Here is a 21,400-nt window from a genome sequence, read left to right on the forward strand (position 1 = left end):
AATGGGAACAAATATAGATCTCTTCCAGTCAGTTGGCCAAGTGGTTGTTCTCCAGATTTCTTGGCACAACTTGGTGAGCACATCCAGGGCAACATCTGGAGATTGGTAGTTTCTTCTCATAAGGATTTACAATGTGGGGAACCTGTGAAGAGGGAATATGAGTTGGAACCAACTAGACAGTTGCCTTAGGTGCTGCAGCATTCAGAGTGACCCCATAGACAACAGATCTGAACCTTCCCCTCTACCATATGATTCCCACCACCTCTGACCTGCTCAAGTCCAGTGTTATAATCACTGTGTCAATCAATCCTGTCGAAAAGTCTCTTTTTCTCACCCTCCACATTTCCCAGCATGCTGTTTTTCCTCAAAGCACAGGCTCTTCCTGACAATATGCCTGAAGGATGTGAGAGGAAATGTCAGTATCCTTACCTCGAAGTAGCAACCTGGTTGCATTTGCTCCAAGACAGGTTGCTGCTTGTTGGGTTGGGGGTTTCTGTTTGTTTTGGTCCATAAATATTCAGCACCTTTCTCCAGCACCACATTTCACTGAATGGCGGTGAGTTCTTATTTGGTTTTGAAATCGAGAGAGAAGGTGTATCCCAAAGCTTTACGTCCATTCTACTTCCCTAATTGTTCACGTTCAAAAAGCCACACTCAATAGAAAGGCGCTAGTTCAAGCTTTTCCTCTTCATTGTGCATTTCCAACCTTCCTCCTGAATGGGTCTGATGCAAATCTCCAGAACTTACCCCCACCACCTTGAAAAGAAAAAGGATCTTTTGCAAAATTACATCACAATTCGTGGCAGGAAAGGTCAGATTGTTTGAAAATGACTAATGATTAGTTTACAGTTCTTATAATACAGGTTCCATAACAATGGAATTAATCTTAGAGGGAAAAATTAAAAGGTAGTTTACTCCCAAGGGAGCTGTGCTGAGGTTTGCATCATTAGTTATGATGAGCACTCATCAGGACAGACAGCAGAACCCCAGGATGCCTCATTGTTTAATCAGTATGGGTAATATCTAGTTGATTAATCTGCCAGGGCTTCCTTCTGACAGAGGCTGCTCTCCTTTGCCGGAGCAGAAAAGCTCCCAGTCAGTGTTATGCCAGCCTCTCCGATGGGCTTAGGGAGGGACAGGAGCACAGGTAGAAAGGAGGAGAATATTTGTTGATGGTCAGTTCCTCTGCTCAGAGCCTCCTACATGCTATTAGTTTACTTATTGTCAGCATGAGACTAAAGAATCTCAAACCTGATTGGTACCAAGAAAGACTGAAATGAGGTTATGTCCATGGATTAGCAATTTCTGTGACTAATAAAGTGGCTTACAGGTAAACTGACTGGCATCCATCCAGCAGTGTCTCCTAATCTCCTCTAACAATCAAGGGAAATGGTTCCCTCTTAGCTGTCTTAGGTCCATATTTAAAAAGGCAGCCAATCTTTTAGCAAGATTTTAAAGCTATGGTAAGAACTGAGAGGAAGTGTGTGCCTTTCAAGGAGGTATAAAGAACCTTTGAAGCCCAAGTTGCTGTCATCCCAGTCCTCTCTCCCTGAAGAGGGAGTTCTTAGAATCCTAGAGGAACTGGCTTAGAGCTTCAGTCAGGATTTTGGGTTAAGGTAATTCCGATAAAACAGAAAGATATCTGTTCATTTCATCCTAACTATACGGTTTGGTGTTCCAACAAATCCACCCCTTTTATTATAATACAGAAAAATTATTTCAACGTATTCTATTTCAGTTTACATCATTTGTCCTAAGAGGGTGAAAATGCTAATTTGTCCATTTTATGTACATCAAAGAAAATAATTACATAGTGGTAACGAACAGTGGGATTTGAGAAGACCATTTAGCATTACTATCTAATAGTGTACTCTGATGTCTAAAGTGTCCTTGCGTGACTGCTCTGAAGCATATCTGCATTGGCAGCCTGCATGAAAGCACCTTATGTCTATTAAATGTCATTGTCTGTATGGGTATTCTGGTGCAACAACAACAAAAAGGATAATTTTGTTGTTGTTGTTTGTGTGGATATTCTGGTGCAACAGCAACAACCAAAAACCCCACATACATGTGTGTTAACTATTTGAGCAGAGTATAGGAAAAAGACTATCCTAGAAGAGAAAAAGTGAAGTATTAGTAAATAACAGCTTTACCTTTGAATAAGAATTCTTTAGAAATTTTATATGTTTATATTATCTATATAATATATAGTTGTTGTTATGTGCCGTCGAGTCGCCTGTGACTCATAGCGACCCTATGTACAACATCTTTAAACCCTGCCCTATCTTGTGTCAATCTCACTGTCATTACCCGCGACACTGAATCAACCCACCTTATAAAGGGTCTTCCTCTTCTGCGCTGTCCCTCCACCCTCCCAAGCATGATGTCCTTCTCCAAGGACTGGTCTCTCCTTGCAACATGTCCAAATATATCAAACGAAGCCTTAGAATCTTTGCTTCCAAAGAGCAGCCTGGTTTAACCCTCTCCAGATTGAACCTGTTCGTTTTCATAACAGTCCATAGTACATTCAATAATCTTCTCCAACACTCCAGCTCAAAGGCATCAATTCTTCTCCTATCCTCCCTAGTCATTGTCCAACTCTCTGACACACAGTAAATGATTGCAAAGACCTGTGTTAGGTGCACCTTAGTCTCCAGAGTGACACCTTTGTTCTCCAGTACTTTGGAGAGGTCCCTAACAGCAGACTTTCCCATTGCAATATGTCTTTTAATTTTCTGGCTCCTGGTGCCAAGAGTGTTGACTGTGGAGCCAAGCAAACTAAAGCTGTATATATACTTAGATATTTATTTATGTATTATCTATTATCTATCTATCTATCAATATAATAACAAAAATAATACAAAATTTTATATATATATGAATATATATATAAAATTGGTGTTGTTGTTGTGTGCCATTGAGTCAGAACTGACCCATAGTTGACCTTCCAGTGAGTTTTCAGAATTTCACAGGAGGAGACTGCCCATCCTGTTCCTATGGAGCAGCTGATTCGAATCATGTGCCTTTGGGATTGCAGTGTAGCTTTTTATTACCAGGCCCCTAGAGCTCCTATAATGTTGGTAAGAAAACATAATACAATAGTTATTAAAATTTTGAAGTTTATCTTTATTGAAACTTCCAAATTCTGAATTTCAGAACTCCGTAGTATATTTCTCGATTTTCTAGATTTGTGTAATTCAACATTTCACTATCTCCTAACTTTAAAAACATTATGAAGTAACCACTTTGGAAACTTTCAAACATTATAAAAGGGTGATAAAATTAGCAAGTATGTAATAGCCTGAATTTTCATTAGTCTTAAAGAAACATATAGCTTGCTATTTCAAAAACTGATTCATGGCAAAAAATAGAATGTTTATTGTCATTACTAGAGAGAAGAGAAACTTTCTGTAATTTACCTTGTAATGCAATTAGAGAATCTTGGTGATTATAATATTACAGCTATTTAATAATATTTTTGGAGATTTATACTATTTATGAAATATATTATCTTTTAAAATGCTACATCACTTTATAGAAAACATTTTTAAAAAAACCTAATTTGGCAATAAAATAATCTCATGTTGTTGTTGTTGTTAGGTGCCGTCGAGTCGTAGACGACTCATAGCAACCCTATGAACGAAAGGCCTGAGCACTAAAATAATCTCATAACATAATAATATTTTAAAACTGTTCATGCAATTCAGCAAATCTGGATTGATTACTTCTGAATTTGCGGATATTAGCATTTTGGTGATTGAATAAGGCTGTTCTTTCCTATAAAGAGAACACCTCACATTTATCAAAAATGTAAAATGTTTCTGTTTTAAATGAACTTTCAACTTACCTCAGCAAGAAAAACATAAAAATAAGGGCAATTTACAATCTGCTCAGATTTATGAGATCTTGAAAGCAATAGTGATTCAAGAAACAGACTGAGAAACCCATAATAATCTCTCATAGCTGCTGTTGCAGGCCTAGCTTGAATTTCAGTTTTTGCTTTCTTTTCAGACTATGTTGTTGTTGTTGTTGTTGTTGCTATGTGCCATCGAGTCGCTTGCGACTCATAGTGACCCTATGTACAAGAGCTTTAAATGCTGTGCTATCCTGTGCCAACCTAGCCATCTCAAACACACTTATTTCCACCGCTCCAGTCACAGAATCAATCAATCTCATCGAAGGTCTTCCTCTCCTTCGCTGCCCCTCCACTCTGCCCAAAGTGATGTCCCTCCCCAAGGACCAGTCCCTCCTTGCAACATGCCCAAAGCATGTCAGGTGAAGCTTCAGAATCCTTGACTCCAAGGAGCATTCCAGCTTCACCTTCTCCAGGACAAACCTGTTTGTTCTCCTAGCAATCCATGGTATATTCAACACTCGTCTCCAGCATAGTCCTTCATTTTTATGCCTTCCAAATCTTTCTTTACATGTTTATGTGTATCTCCTTTTCTTCTACATTTCAATTATCATTCACTGAAAAAATGCAAAATAACTGAAACATATGTTAACTACTAGTTAATTAGTGTCTGTGCTTGTATTTGATGCTATATGAAGCTATGTGAAGGGAGCTCTGTTCCTTGTTGATATTGTTGTGTGCCATCAAGTCTGAATCGACCCAGAGCTGACCCTCTAGTGGGTTTTCAGAGGCAGTAAATCAAATGGGAGTACACTGCTCATCTTTCTTCCTCAGAGAAGCTGATGAATTTACACTGTGTGCTTTTGAGATTGTAGTGTGGTGTTTTACGACTAGACCACCGGTGTTCCCTCTTTTGGCTTAGTGGTAAGGAATAGTGTTCCCAACACAGGGTATGTGGTTTGAATCCATCAGCTACTCTGTGGAAGAAGGATGGGCAATCCCCTCCAGTGCAGTTAACTCTCTGAAAACCTGCTGGAGGGTCAGCTATTAGTTGCTTCCAACTCGATGGCACCCAATAACAATGTTTTGTCATTACTACCCTGATTAGGTAATCACTTCTTTCTATGCAAAGGCTACTAGCCCAAGCTTTTGTTGGAGTGTTTTTATAATTGTTGATTTTTTTAAAATATAATTTTGCAGTATTTTTGAATACATACCAATAATTTTTTCCAGAATAAAGTGGTAATTAAAGAAAATTTTTAAATTTTTAAAAATATAGTTATTAATATGCTGTTAGTATTCATGTTGTCATGTGCTGTCATGTTGATTCTGGATCAAGTGGCCATAAATCTGCACAACACCACTAAACGCTGCCTGTTCCTGGCCCATCTTCACAATTGCTATGGCTGAGCCCGCTGTCACGGCCACTGTGTTGATCCATCTTGTTGTGATCTTCCTCTTTTTCATGTAATCTTGAGTTTACCGAGCATGATATTCTTCTCCAGGGGTTAGGATTCCTAATAATATGTCTCAAGTAAGAGAGAGTTTCAACATCCTGCTACTGAGAGGCGTTCTAGCTGCGGTACTTCTAAGATTTTATTTACTCTCTTGGGAATCCATGATCTATTCAATACCATAATCCAAAGACATCAACACTTATTTTGCCATCCTTCCTCATTTTTAAGCTTTTACATGCATGTGAGACAATTGAAAATACCATGGCTTGGGTCAGATATATCTAGCCAAAGTGAGATCTTGACTTTTTTTTTTTTTACATCTTTACATTTTTAACATCTTAAGGAGTAAATTTGCAGCAAATTTGCCCAACAAAAATCATCATTTTATTTCTTGACTATTGCTTCTATGGATGTTTATAGTAGATCCAAGTAAAATTAAATTCTTGTCAACTTCAATTGTTTCTTTCTCCATTTCTCCAGATGTTACTTTAATATTGGTCCAGTTGCATAGATTTTATTTTCTTTATGTTGAAGAATCCATACTGAAGACTGTGCCTTTTGATTTCTATCAATAAGCACTTCAAATAGTATTTTTCTGCAGTAAAGTTTGTGTTATTTGCATATCATAGGTTGGTATTATGGCCTACTGGTGAGAAACTATGCTGTAATCCCAAGGTATGTGGTTCGAATCTACCAGCTGCTCTCAGGGATAAGGATAGGCAATCTCCTCTCTTGCAATAAACTGCCTTTGAAAACCCGCTAGAGCTATGGGTCAGCTCTGACTCGATGGTACACAGAAAACAACAACAGGTTGTTAATGATTATTTTTTTCTATGTTGATAGTATATTTTTTTCATAACAATATCTCAGATTATTTGCTTAGCATATAAACTTTATAAGTATGGTAAAAGGATACAACCCTGACATACTCCCTTACTGATGTAAACTGTATGGTATCCTTTGTTCTATATAAACAACTGCCTAGTTTCAGGACCACATCAGCACTATGAAGTATTCTAGAACTCCTTTTATTCACAGCATCATTAATAGTTAGTTATAATTTAGACTTCCAAATGACTATGTATAGTCAATAAAACATAGGTTATATATATTTCTTGTATTTTCCATTCATAGCTAATGAATATCATAAGCAGTAATGTCCTCTGTTCCATGTCCTCTTCTGAAATCTTGCTTGAATTTTGGGCAGTATTTTGTTAATATACTACTGAAACTCAGACACATCATAAATATGGACATCTTCTACTCAATTGACCAACTTGTGCACATTTCTTGGCAGAGTTGAGTGGGCTTGGTGCTTTCTTTGCATAGACAAGTTAGCTTTCGTCCGTTTGTTGAAATATCTCAATTGTTATTCAGTCCATTCCTTGAGCCTTGAGTTTTTAGTTCTGGTGTTTTTGTTTGTTTTTTGTTTGCTTTTGTGCCTTCAATGCACCTTGAATTTTCCCTTCATTGCTTTTGATTCTTAATCATATGCTCCCTCCTGCAATTGATTGAGAAGTGATCAATTATTTTTTATGACAGTGACTGGATGTATTCTTTTAATCTTTTTTTGATGCTTCCTGTGTTATTCCATATGCTGCCCATAGAATTTTTTACTATAACAACTTTTTTATTCAGTTCTTTCAGTTTGTGAAATGTCAAACATTTTATTCATTTTTAGTTCATTTAAATTCCAAATCCTTGCACATTCTGTAATAATACTTAACCTTCTTTAGCTGCTCTGTGAACTTCTATTCAGCTCTATTACTTCAACATTTTACTTTTCATTTACTTTGTAGTTGTTATTGTTAGGTGGAATTTAGTCAAATATGATGCATTGTGACACTATGAACAGGAGACCTGAACCTTTCACTATCCTGCCCCAACCTCACCATATCTGATATATTTGACCCCATTGCTACAGTCACTGAGTCAATTTTTATTGTTGGGGGTATTCCTTTCTTTCCCAGCACAATGTCTTTTTCTAAGGACAGGCCACTCCTGACAACATACCTATAGTATGTGAGTAGAAGTTTCCTTCTAAAACAGACTTGTTAGTTCTTCCATCAGTCCCGTAGGGTATTCAGAACTCTTCTCTAACACCACAATTCAAAGGCATTGATTTTTCACCTGTTATCCTTATTCATTGTCAATTTTCAGATGCATAGAAAGCAATTGAAAATGTCATGATCAGGCACACCTTAGCCTTTAACTTGACATCATTGCACTTTAGACTTTGGAAAGAGTACTTTTGCTTTAGCTGCTCTATACTAATCATAGAGTTTCATTTCTATTTTTTTTTATTTTTCCTTTTTTGTGTGTTTTGATGATCATTTACATTCTTCATGTATTTGAAATACCAGTTGCATAACTTCCATCATCACAGAGACACACAAGCCACCACTGTACAACAAATGGACAGAAAAGTGATAAAGCATTCAGAGGAACCAGCCCCAAACCAAACCCAATCCATTTCTTAGGAGTTGACCCTATCTCACAATGATTTGATGAGAGTAGAACCATGTCAGAGATTTTTTAAGGCTAAAATTATTACAGAAGCAGATAAACACATCTTTGTTCTGTAGTGTGGCTGATGGATTTGAAATATTGACCTATTGAGTAGTAGATTATGTGCTTGATTATTGTGCCAAAAAGTCAATGTGGGCTTGTTGTTTTTGTTGTTATGTAGTGTTGAGCCAGAATCAACCCAAATCTGACCCTCCAGTGGGTTTTCAGAGGCAATAAATTGCACAGAAAGAGATTGCCCATCTTTCTCCCATAAAGCAGCTAATAGATTAGAACCATATGCCTTTGGGTTAACAAAGAAATTCCTTACCACTAGATTATAAGAGCTCATATAATCTATGAAATAATATGACTAAGAAATTTGCAGCTGCATTTATAGTATATGATTAATCCTGAAGTGTGGCAACTTGAGGTTTGGATTGATTTCATTTTTTTGGCTTGAGAAATGCTGAAGAGGTTCTCGTCCCTTTTTATTTTCCAATTTGTGACCTTTGCACATTTGGTTATAATACTTTGTCTTCTTGGGCTTCTTGTTAAAACCTGTTCATCTCTTTTACTTCAGCATTTCTTCCCTTTGTTTTAGCCTTTTAATAGTCAAGCATAATTAGGATGCAACCCTGGGAAAAATTTTTAATGATGCAGGTTGCATCAAAAGAAGATGGAGGGAAGGTACAGAGTCACTCAGTGTACCAAAAATAATTGACTGACAGGAAGCCATTTCAGGAAGTGGTATATGATCAGCAACCAATGATAATGAAGGAAGTTCAAGCTATACTGAAGGGGCTACAAAAAGTAAAGCCCCAGGAGTTGATGGAATACTAATTGGCGTGTTTCAACAAATAGATGTAGGCCTGGCTGTGCCCACCAGTATATGCCAAGAAATTTGGAGGACAGCTGCCTGACTGGCTGACTGGGAGAGAGATCCTTATTTTTCCCAATCCCAAAAAAGGTGTTGTAAACAGAATGTGAAAATTATTGAACAATATCATTAATGCCACATGCAATTATAATCTTGCTGAATATTACTTTTAAAGTGTTGTAACTGTACAGTTCACAAAAAAACCTCCAGAAATTCAAGTTGGGTTTAGAAGAGGCCATGGCACTAGGGATATTATTGTTGATGTAATATGGATTTTGGCTGAAAGAAGAGAATACCAGAAAGATGTCTATCTCTGTTTTATTGACTATACAAATGCGTTTTACTCTATGGATCATAATAAATTATAACTAACATTAAGAAGAGAAATCACATGACATTTAAATTGTGCTCATGCAAAACCTTTACCTAGACCAAGAAGCTGGTTGTCTGAGCAGAGCAAGAAAACACTGCATGGCTGTAAACCAAAAAAGATGTGCATCAGAGCTGTATCATTTCTCCACGCCTACTCAGCCTGTATGCTGAGCAAATCATTGGAGAAACTGGACTATATGAAGAAGAATATGGCATCAAGATCAAAGGAAAACTCATCAACAACCTGTTTTATGTAGTGCATATAACCTTGTTTGCTTAAGATGAAGAGGACTTGACACACTTGCTACAGAAGATCAAGCACAACCTTCATTATAGGTTACATATCAACATTAAGAAAGCTAAAATTCCTATTCATTTGGTAGGCAACATCATGATAGATGGAGAAAATATTGAAATTGTCAATGATTTAATCTTGCTTGAGTCTACAGTCAAATGAAAAAGAATTTATAGAGACACTAACTGAAGTCATGGGTCTGCTACAGTCTTGGTAGCAGCAGTCAAGAAATCAAAAGACATGTTCACATTGGGAAAATCTGCTCTCAAGAACCTTACCAAAGTGCCAAATAGCAAGCATGTTAGCTTCCTACTAAAGTGTGCCTTATTAAAAAAAAAGAAAAATGTGCCTTATCCAGGCTGTAGTCTTTTTAATTACTTGTCATGAATCTTAAAGTTGGATAGTAAGTAAGGATAAGAGAAATAGTCTACAGGCTGCCAAAAGAACAAACATGTCTTGGAGAAAGTGAAACTAGGATGCTCCTAGGAGGCAAGAATGGTGATATTCCATTTCATCTTCTTAGGACCTGTTATTATGAGAGGCCAGACCTTGGAAACAGAGTTCATGCTTGGAAAAGTGAAGGATATGCAAAGGAAAGGAAGACCTTTATGAGATGAATTGACAAAGTGATTGTATCAATAGGCTCATGCATATCAGTGATGATGGGAATGGCACAGGATAGGGTTAAGGCTCAGATCTGTTATTCATGGGGTCACTATGATTTGTAATTGGCTGAGTGACACTTAACAAGAACAGTTCTTTGATTTAAATTGATAATGAACATTTCTAAGATTTTTTTAAAATCTGATCCTGGAGGCACTCAATAGCAGTATGGTGACACCAACTCTAGTGATCCCATTTATTGTAAAACCCATTGGCTTCCTATTTTATAGTGCCTTTCTTTGTTTGCTTTGGAAAAGAAACATGCAGAAAAATAGAAACAGAAAACTTACTGTTAATATAGAACTGAAAATAAACCTGAGTGTTCTGATAACAAATATGCCATGTCAGGTAATGGAAAAGGTTAATAGTTACTACAGCAGAGGCCAAGTAAACAGGAGTATGGTTCACCCATGGCTTAAGTTAATGTCTCTGTATAAATTCTTTTTCTTGAACTCATGTATTGTATTTCATTTGGCTGCTAACCAAAAGGTTGGCAGTACAATCCATTAAGAGACACCTTGAAATAAAGGCCTAGAAATCTACTCCTAAAAACCAGTCTCTGGAAACACTATAGACAGAGTTCTATTCTCATGCATAGACTCATCCTAAATTGAAATAAATTTGACAGTAAACTGTGTTTTAGTTTATTCATGTTATTGTGCATTATTGAGTCGGAATCGACCCAAGGCTGACCCTCAGATAGGTTTTCATAGGCAGTTCATAGCATGGAAGGAGATTGCCCGTCCTTCACCCTCTAAGCAGATGGGGTCCCTGAACTATGTGTCTTTAGGATTGAAGTGCAGCTTCTTGCTAGTAGGTCACCAGAGCTTCCCAATCATAGGGTCACACAATTTGATGGGTGGAGAAAGGGTAGTGGGTAAAGGAAATGTCTGATGTGAAAAACAATGTATATTAACTTTGTAAGATAACCAGTATAAAACAAAAATGTTATTTCTTCATAAAAAAAAAATCAAACAAGATATGGTATCAAGCAAAAGAAAGAAAGCACAAATTATGTATTGAGCACCCCCTGTATATCTGAGATTATGTTAAGTGTTCTATTTATATTATCTCATTTAATATTTACAACCACTTTGTGAGGATCTTGTATTAGTTATCATCTCATAAATGAAGAAAATTATACAAATTTAAGTAGCTCCCCTAATTTCACTGCCAATATTAGCAGTCAGGATTCAAACCCAGGCCAACTAGACTCTAAACTGTGATCTTTCTTTGTGATTATTTGGGAATTATTAAGATCTGGGGAAACTGTCCCATGCAGAATTATCATCCACCAGGTGAATTCTATAAACCAAACCAATTGTCTCCAACTAGAGATAAAAAGAAATACTGAGAGTGAAGGAAAGAGAAATAAGTATTTTATATGAATGGCAGAATTTCCCCATAGAAAAGATGATTTATAATCTTCAATAACTTTCACTTTGTAGATGACACAACTTTAGGAAAAGTGAGGAGTACTTCAAACACTTGCTGCACAATATCAAACACCATAGCCTGCAATATGGATTACATCTGAATGTCAAGGAAACAAAAATTCTCACCACTGGACCAATAGATTACATCATGATAAACAAAGAAAAGATTGACATTGGCAACAACTTCATCCTACTTGGATCCACAGTCAATATATGAGATGTATTGCATTGGAAAAGTCTGTAGTCAGGGACCTCTCCAAACTATCGACAAGCAATGGTGTTAGTTTGTGGACTTACATACATTTGGTTCAGACTGGTCTTTTCAATCACTTGCTATGTATCTGAAAGCTGAACAATGAATAAGAATGATAGAAGAAAAATTGATACATTTGAACTGTGCTTTTGAGAAGAGTACTAAATATTCCATGGACTGCCAGAAGAACAAATAGGTATGTCTTGTAGAAGGTGCGGCCAGAGTGCTTCTTGGAGAAAAGTTATGGTGAAGCTCTGTCTCACATACTTTAGGTAAGTTGCTATGAAAGGCTATCCCTCAGAGAAGGCTATCATGCTTGGGAAAGTGGAGTGACAGCAAACGAGAGGAAGACCTTCAACCAAGTAGATTGATACAATGACTGCAACAGTTGGCCAAGTACTGCTTAATACAGTATATTAAAATTATGCTAAAATAATAAGTATATTAATTTCTAATTGTTTATTTTATTATTGTTATACTGGTTTATTTATACAGTTCAAATACATTGTTTTTCACACACAATTTACTTCTCTTTCCTTGACCCATCAAATTATACAACCCTATGATTAACACCACCGCCATCCTGCCCATCTGTATAATATATGTATTGATCTGCACATCAACCCAGTGTTGTCTTGTTGTTGTTATGTGCCACTGAGTCGCTTGTGACTCATAGTGACCCTATGTACAAGAGCCCTAAATGCCACTCTATCCTGTGTCAACCTCGCCATCTCAAACACACTCATTCCCACCATTCCACTCACAAAATCAATCCATCTCATCGAGGGTCTTCCTCTCCTGTGCCGTCCCTCCACTCTCCCAAACATGATGTCCCTCTCCAAGGATAAGTCCCTCCTTGCAACATGCCCAAACTATGTGAGACAAAGCCCCAGAATCCTTGACTCCAAGGAGCACTCCAGCTTTACCCTCTCCAGGAAAAACCTGTTTGTTTTCCTAGCAGTCCATGGTATATTCAACACTCTTCTCCAGCACCAGAGCTCAAAAGCATCAATTCTCTTTCTATCATGCCTATTCACTGTCCAAAGACCATAGCCTGGATCAGGTGCACCTTAGTCTCCAGCCTGATGTCATTGCTCTTCAGTACTATTGAGAAGTCCCTTACAGATGACTTTCCCAATGCAACTTGCCTCCTGATTTCCTGGCTGCTGTTACCAAGAGTGTTGACTGTGAAACCAAGTAAACTAAAACTGTTAACTATCTCAAGCTCCTCACCATCCATACTGATGCTGCCAATTACCTAACAATTTATCTCATAGTAAAGATAATAATAATGATTCCTGTAAACACGAATATAGAATTACTTACACTTGTTATGATTTGTGTCAAAGTTGACAAAACGAAATAATTTTCTACCCAGTCATCCATGTACATTTTGTTTTGTAACATTTAGAACAAGACCTCTAGTGTAACTACACAGTCTTTCTACCTCCTCTCTGTGATTCTCTTTGTAATCATTCAATTCTACCCCTTTCTGCTTTCTGAGTTATCTCCCTGGGCAAATGATCTTATGTGGGTAATTGTCCTAAGGAATATGTCTTTCCTTGGTGTTGCTATTTGATTTATAGGCCCGTCTATTGTTTGGCTGTAAATGGAGCCACTGGGGCAAGTTTTGTTCCAGGTTTGACAAAGGATGACTAAAGGTCATGATCTCAGGGGTTCCACAATGTATTCCAGTTACGGAACTAATAAACCCAGCCATGCTTATGCTTTTTCATTTTGTTCCACATTTTTTTTAAAATTTTTTTTTTTACCTAATCTATCAGGACCTTCTACTGCAATCCCTTTCAGAGTAGTCAGCAGTGTTAGCTTGGCTCCATCGAGTTCTCTGGTCATAGGGGTTAAGGTTTACATATATCAGAGAAGGGATGATTTCTATAGATCTTTGTTTTCTTTGTTCTAGACAAAGAGAAACCAATATCTGCATTTTAGATGACCGTTCACAAGCTGGAGGTGAGGATGGCCAGTGGGGGGTGGGATATGGGATAGAGCTGTTAATCATAGGGTCATACAATTTGATGGGAGGAGTGTAAGAAATGGAGAAAGTTCTTGTGTGAAAAACAATGCATTTGAACTGTGTAAACAAACAATTATAATACTTTTTTTTTAAAGATCCACTCACTACTTATCAAGTAGGATGTAGAACTTTCTCCTTGTGGCCTATGTTATATCAATTGACTTTAGTGTCCCCTGAGACTATGGTTCTGAGGCTCTAGAACCAATAACTCATTCTCTTATGGTTGGTTGGTTAAAATTTGAGATTTTACATAACTTTGACCTATGGTAGATCTGCTATCTGTTGTTAGATGTCATCAAGTTGACTTCAACTCAAAGAGACTCTACAAATAGTAGCTCTGAACTTTGCCTATTCTGGACCATCCTCATGATATTGGCCATGTTTGAATCTACTGTGATAGTCATTGTGTCAGTTCATCTCACTGAGGGTCTTCCTCTCTTTTGCTGACTCTCCATCTTTTCCAACATGCTGTCGCTCTTTAAGGACTGGTTACTCCTCAAATTTTGCCCAAAGTAAATGAGATGGAATTTCACCATACTTGCCTCTAATGAGCCACTCTGTTTGTACTTCCTTCAAGACAGATTTGTTTGTTCTTTTGGCAGTCCAGTACGGCATAGTAAGTACTCTTGGCCAACACGACAATTAAAACTTTTCAGTTCTTCTTTAGTCTTATTCAACTTTCAGATGCATAGATGGTTAAGTACCATCTAGTCGAGTACAATCCATAGCAACCCATGAACAGATCTGAACCCCGTCTTATCCTGTGCCATCCCCATGCTTCCTGACACACTAGAGCCCATTTCACAGTCACTGTGTCAGTCCACCTGGTTGAAGGTTTTCGTCTCCTTCGCCAAGCCTCTGCCTTTCCAAACATGATGTCCCTCTCCAAGGAATAGCCTCTTTTAGCAACATGCCCAAAGTATAGGCTTTATCATCTTTGGCTCCAAGGAGCACTCTGACTTTGTCTTTGTCTAAGATATATTTGTTTGTTCTTTTGTCACTTCATGAGATGTTCAGTCCTCTTCTCCAACAGCACAGCTCGAAGGCATCAATTCTGCTTCTGTCATCCTTATTTACTGCCTCAGATGCATAACAAGTGATTGGAAAGATCATGGCCTGAATCAGACCCAGCTTAGTCCTCAAACTGACATCATTGCTCCTCAATAGTTTTGAGAGGTCCCTAACTACAGACTTTCCTCATGCAATATGTCTCCTGTTTTCCTGGCTGCTGGTAACCAAAGGTGCTGGTTGTGGATCCAAGTAAGATGAAGTTTTTGACAGTTTTAATCTTTTCTCCATCTGTCATGATTTGTACAGTAGTAAGAATTATTGTTTTCTTGACATTGAGATTCAATAAATATTGAAAGCTGTATTCTCTAATCTTCTGCAAGAAATGCTTAAAGTCCTCACTTTCAGCAAACAAGGTTGTGCCATCTGCATAACATAAGTTATTGATAAGTCTTCCTCTGGTCTTGACACCATAATCTTCTTCACAGGGTCTACCTTCTTGAATAATTTTCTCATAACATAGATTGAATAGGTTTGGAGAGATAATATATCCCTGATGCATACCTTTCTTAATTGTAAATGATGTAGTGTAGCAATTCAAAATAGCATGACTTGTACCAGGCATACTCTTGTCTTTAAACGGACATCCTTACTCTTTAGAACTTTAGAGAGATCTTAGAGATTTCCATGATGGAACATTCCTTTTGATTACCTGACTACTGCCACTATAGGTATTGAGTGTGGATCCAACTGAAATGAAATAATTGACAAGTTCAATCATTTCTGCATCTGTCATGATGTTGCCTATTGACTTTGTTGTGAGGAGTTTTGTTTTACTGAAGTTTAAAATAAGGCCTCAAGAATTAATGGAATACCAATTAAGGTATTTCAACAAACAGATACAACACCGGATATGGTCACTAGTTTCCGTCAACAAATATGGAAGATAGTTACATGGCTAACTGACTTGAAAAGAATCATATTTGTTCCTATTCCAAAAAATTGTGATCAAACAGACTATCAAGATTATTGATAAACATCATTAAAATCACTTACAAGTAAAATCTTCCTGAAGATGATTTAAAATTACTAGAAATGGTACATCAACAGCAAACTTCCAAAAATTCAAACTGGATTCAGAAGAGTCCTGGTGTAAAGGATGTCATTACTGACATCAAATGGATCTTGACTGAAAGCAGAGAATACTGGAAAGATGTTTACTTGTGACTACGCAAAAGTGTTTGACTGTGTGGATCATAGCCAATTATAGCTAACGTATGGTTTCCCAGAACACTTAATTATACTCATGTGAAAACTATATATAAAATAAGCAGTAGATGTAAAAAAAAAAAAACCACCAAGAGAACATTGTGTGGTTTAAAATAAGGAGAGGTGTACATCAGGGTTGTACATTTCTCTATACTTATTCAATCTCTGTGCTGAGAAAATACTTTGAGAAGGTGGATCATATGAAGAAGAATGTGACATCACATTTGGAGGAAAAATCATCACCAATCATCTGTGTTATGCAGATGGCACATTGTTGGCAGAAAATGAAGATTACTTGAAGTTCTTACTGCAGAAACTCAGACAAACTTTAGTGTGGGCTACACCTCAATATCTTTCATGCTATGTACATGAATATATTTACATCAAATACTCTATGAATATAGAAATATCATCTACCAAACATGTTCATGGTCATGAGTGACATCCCTTCCACCTGTCCGTATCTGAAAGGGCTTCCACATGTTATTTCGTATTAGACTTTAAAAAAAGATGTTTCTACAGCCATTTTTCATTAAGGAGAGAGGGGCTCCAAGAAGCTGAGGATCAGTAGTATTTATCTTGCAAGTATTAAGGCAAAATGACATCTCTTCCAGTGACACAGTCCTATTCTCCCTAGAATTTCTTCTGCAGTAAAACTTTTATGCCAAGAGACGAGAAATACCACATTTCAGTCCTCAGCATACACTAAATAGAACCTGATCAAAGACTTTACATTTTAGAAAGGAAGGTACAGTTTGCGTTTGGGTGGTTTTTCAAGTTTCAAGCTGGGAAATAAGGTGTCTGTCAGTCATTCATCCATGCAATAACTATTTATCAAGAACTTTTATATGTAAATTATTGTCTGTAATTACAAATTCGGTCTGAACACTGCAGATAAAGACCTTATGCAACCTATAGTTTAGCAAGGGAGAGAGAACATTAATAAATTAAAATACAGGTTCTATGAAAACAGAACTGCAGAGGCTATGGGAGCATGAAGTGGGAAAATTAGGGGCTATTTGGAGGAATAAGTGGTGACCAGAAGTTAAGAGGATGTAAGTAGGTGTATTCCAGGCAGAGGGAGCAATCAGTTCAAAGGCTAGGAAACTGGAGGAAGTTAGTGTACTTTCTAATCATCATAGTGGAAAAGTGAGATGGTGGGCAGAAAAATGAACCTGGGAGTCTTGAAGAAAGCTCATTCTAAGGCCCTGAAATGCTCTGTAGATACTATTTGAGGAGTTTAAGTAGCATACTACCACAATCAAATATGTTTTATTTTACTTAAAAAGAAAAACAGACGGATTAATAGAAGCAAGCCTTAAAAGAGGGAGGGACAACAAAAGAGACACTTCCAGTAACCAATCTAATGATTCAAATGGTCTAGACTGGTGATTAACAGTTGGAATGGATAGTGGTGACTACAGTGGAGAAATATGCAAGAAGTATAATAGATGGGAGATTTGTGGCTGATTGTGTGTGAGTGGCAAGGTGGAAGAAAGTATCAAGGATAATGAATCATATCTAGCTTAGGAAATTGGAGGAATGATAACGTCCTTTACAGAGGCAGAGAAAGCAGAGAAACTTAGCTAGGTTCAGTGAGAAGATGAGTTTGCCTATATCAAAGGTTAATGAAAAAGCCCAGCAAATGGATTTATAGTTCTTAATCTCAGGGGGAAAATATATATAGTGCACTCTGGTGGTCTAGTGGAAAGAGGCTGTGCTGAAATCCCACAGGCACATGGTTTGAGTCTACCAGCTGTTCTGTGGGAGGAAGCTGGGTAATCTTCTCCTGTGCAATAAACTGCCTCTGCCAATCTGCCAGGAGGTCAGCTCCAGGTCAGTTCCAACTTGATGGAATACAACAAACAACACAATTTCAGAGAATAGGCCTGGAGAGAAAACATGGATTCAACGCTATCAGGATATTAACAGCATCCAAATCTATAACAAATCAGGGCAATAGTCTGTAAGTTCCTTGACAGAGTTAAGGTTCTTTTCTCATGTATGTGAAGTTAGATGTGGGATACTATTTAACAAGTATCTCTCTTAGGTAGCTTTCTCCAAAAGAAGCCTAAGGCTTTTTCTGGGTATCTCCTACTTTTTGGTGTCACTGTCATACTTTTCTGACTCTCTTCTGAGTCTTTCCAACTAAAAAGCAAAGAAAATTTAAGTAAGGGAATCTTCTAGGAGACTTTGTGGGCCAAAACTTAGTCATGTATCCATGTTCAGTCACAAGGGAGACAGAAGTATCATTTTAACTGTGTGTTTAGGAAGAGAGAGTGGTTTGATGAGCATATCGCCAATCTTTCCACAAATTGTATTTCTAATGACAACATCCTCTCCTGTGTTAGAGTAGAACTGTCCTCCACAGGGTTTTCAACCATTGATTTTGTAGAAAACACCTCCTTTAGGTGGACTCAAACTCCCAACCTTTTGGTTAACACCCAAACATGTTAATTATTGCAATTGTTGATAATGTCATTGTGTATCATTGAGTGAGAACTGACCCACAGTTGAAGCTCCAGTGTGTTTTCAGAGTCAGTAAATCTCATGGAAGGAAATTGCCCATCTTTCTTCCACACAACAGCTGATGGCTTTGAACTGCATGTCTTTGTGTTGGCAGCACAATTTCTTGCCATTAAGCCACCAGAGCTCCCTAAATGATTGCAATGAAAGTGGCAAATCACCCAAGTCTGCTCCCTAAGGAATGTCAATGTTTCACATATAGAGAAAATGAAAATCACAAAAGTTAACAAAAGTCCTAGATGGGAAGATAGTATGAGGGTGTGGTAGTAAATTAAGAGAAAAAATCTCAAAGAGGAATGGAGAAATATTATGGAGAGGGCTATATAAAGATTGCTTTTTTACTTTGAATTGACTTTCAGGAAAAGAACATTTCTTAAGATTTTTGACCTAGGAGGTAATGTCAAAGCCACTCATTTATATAATTTATTTGTTTGTTTTCCTAGTCTGATGTGGACTGAATAGAGTAAGTTAGAAAACTGTTCTTATGTATTCAAAGCTTTCAGGTTCTCAGCTTGTATAATAATAAGGGACATATGCTGACATTTCATCTATACTATATCCACTTCAAAGGATCCAGGACTGGAAGTAATTGGAAGCTATGATTTGCACTTTGATAATGTAAGTGAAATAAATTGATGGTTCTGAAAGGGGAGAAAAATGACCAGTTTTAATACTATAGTTCTTAAGATTTTATATAGGTTAGACGTGTCACCAAATGAGACAAAAATAAAATCAGTATATATTTAAAACTTATAAGAACTTTTGAAAATTAGCCTTTTTGTATCAGTGATTTGCTGTGAATATGTTCTCATTGATATAGCTTATTTTGAGCAAAGACTTAAGCTTATCATGTAAGAAACAGAGTCCTAGAAATCAGCTTTTCAGTAAGAAGAGGCTAACATGACAGCAGTGACAGATGCCAAAGGAAATATCAGGCTCATGTACATAAAGTTCTGAGCAGAAGATAACATCCTTTCTCAGAGTTTACTAACTTCTGGAGATGACCTAAAGAATTTACTGACAATGATAAAGGACTACACCTTTAATATGGATTACATATCAACATTAAGAAAATAGAAATCTTCACCACTGGACCAATAGGCAATATCACGGTAGAGGAAGAGATGTTTGAAATTGTCAATTATTTCATTTTCTGGGACCTGCAAGCAACATCCATAGTATTAGCAGTCAAGAAATCAAAAGACATGTTGTGTTAAGAAAATCTTCTGTCAGTGACTTCTCCAAAATTCTCAAGAGCAGCAGTTTCAAGGATAAGGTGCATCTGAATCAAGTCATAGTATTTTCAATTGCTTTATATGAAATTGAAAATTATTCCATGAATAAGGATGACTAAATAAGAATCAATGTCTTTGAATTTTGGTGTTGGGAAGAGGACTGAATATCTCATGGAGTGTCAGAAGAACTAACAAGCCTGTCCTAGAGGAATGCAACAAGGGTGGGTGTTCTTTAGAGGCAAGGATAGTAAAATGTTCTCTCACATACTTTGAACATGTTGTCAGGAAGGACTGGTCATTGAGAAAAGACACTCTGCTGGGAAAAGTCAGAGAAAGAGAGGAAGACTCCTAACATCAGATGGCACTGGGTTCCAGCATGCCTAAGTTCAGGGCTACTGTACTGTTTTCACATTAATGAGATTTACATTTCATTAGTAGTTCTCTAACTCTGTGTTGCAGAACAAAGTTTGAACTCATTCCTGCATAATTGTAGTCCAGGGATCCTTTAATTTCTGCTAGTCATTGGCTAACTTGAGAGATTCTCTTTTCATCAAAAGGTAACAACATAGAGACCAATGTTAAGAAAAACAAACAAACAAAAATATGCATAAGGAAAGTAAAGCACTAGAGTCTTCAGTATAGTCAGTGTGAAGAGAAGGGTCCTTCAGAACCATCAAGTGATCTCGACCCATAACGTTCGCATGCCTGACACATCCAGACCTTGAGCAAAACCTGGGCCTGCACCATCCTCACAGCTGTTGCTGTGTTTGAACCCACTGTTAAAGCCACTGGTGGTTCCGTCTCTGTGAGGGTCTTCACTTTTTGTACTGACTCTCTTTTTCCAAGCATGCTGTCCTCCAGAGACTAATTCCCCCTGATCCATGTCCAAAAGCACATTAGACAAGCCTCACCATCCCAGCTTCTAAAGAGTATTTTAGCTGTACTTCCTCCAGACAGAGCTGTTAATTTTTTCATTTTTGTTCATTTTATGCATTCTGTGGCATATTTCATATTCTTCCCCAGTACTGTAATTCTTTGGTCTGTCCTCTTCATTGCCAAGCTTACATGTGCATATGAAGCTACTGAGAAATACCATGGCTTAGGTCAGGCACACTCTAGTCATCTTTGCTTTTCAACTCTTTAAAGAGATTTTTTTTTAAGTGAATTTGCTGAATGCAATATATCAATTGAGTTCATAACTGTTGCTTGCATGAAAGTTGATTGTACAGCCAAGTAAAATGAAATCTTGACTCCTTCAACCTTTTATTCATTTATCTTGATGTTCTTTATTGGTCCAGCTGTGAAGATTTGTGTTTTCCTGTTTATGAGTGAGGTATGATTCACATTGACAGCTATAGTCTTTGATGACCATTAGAAAGTGTTTCAAGTCCTCTTCACTTTCATTGAGCAAGGTTGTGTAGAGGTGTGAGTAAGGCTGGCAGCACCCAGTGTAGTAGCTCAGGTATCACTCTTCCTGTAGGTGAGGCTGGTGAGCAGGCACACCTCTGTGGGTGGAATGTCCCAGCCCATGCACAGGCCCTTGGCCCTGACATCTCAGTCCTCACCCTTCACAGCTCTCTTCCCTTTCATTGGCCAAGGAAAACATAACATCC

This window comes from Elephantulus edwardii, unplaced genomic scaffold (assembly GCF_000299155.1).
Source record: "Elephantulus edwardii isolate Elephantulus edwardi_28Jun2011 unplaced genomic scaffold, EleEdw1.0 scaffold00030, whole genome shotgun sequence".
Taxonomy (NCBI): Eukaryota; Metazoa; Chordata; class Mammalia; order Macroscelidea; family Macroscelididae; genus Elephantulus; species Elephantulus edwardii.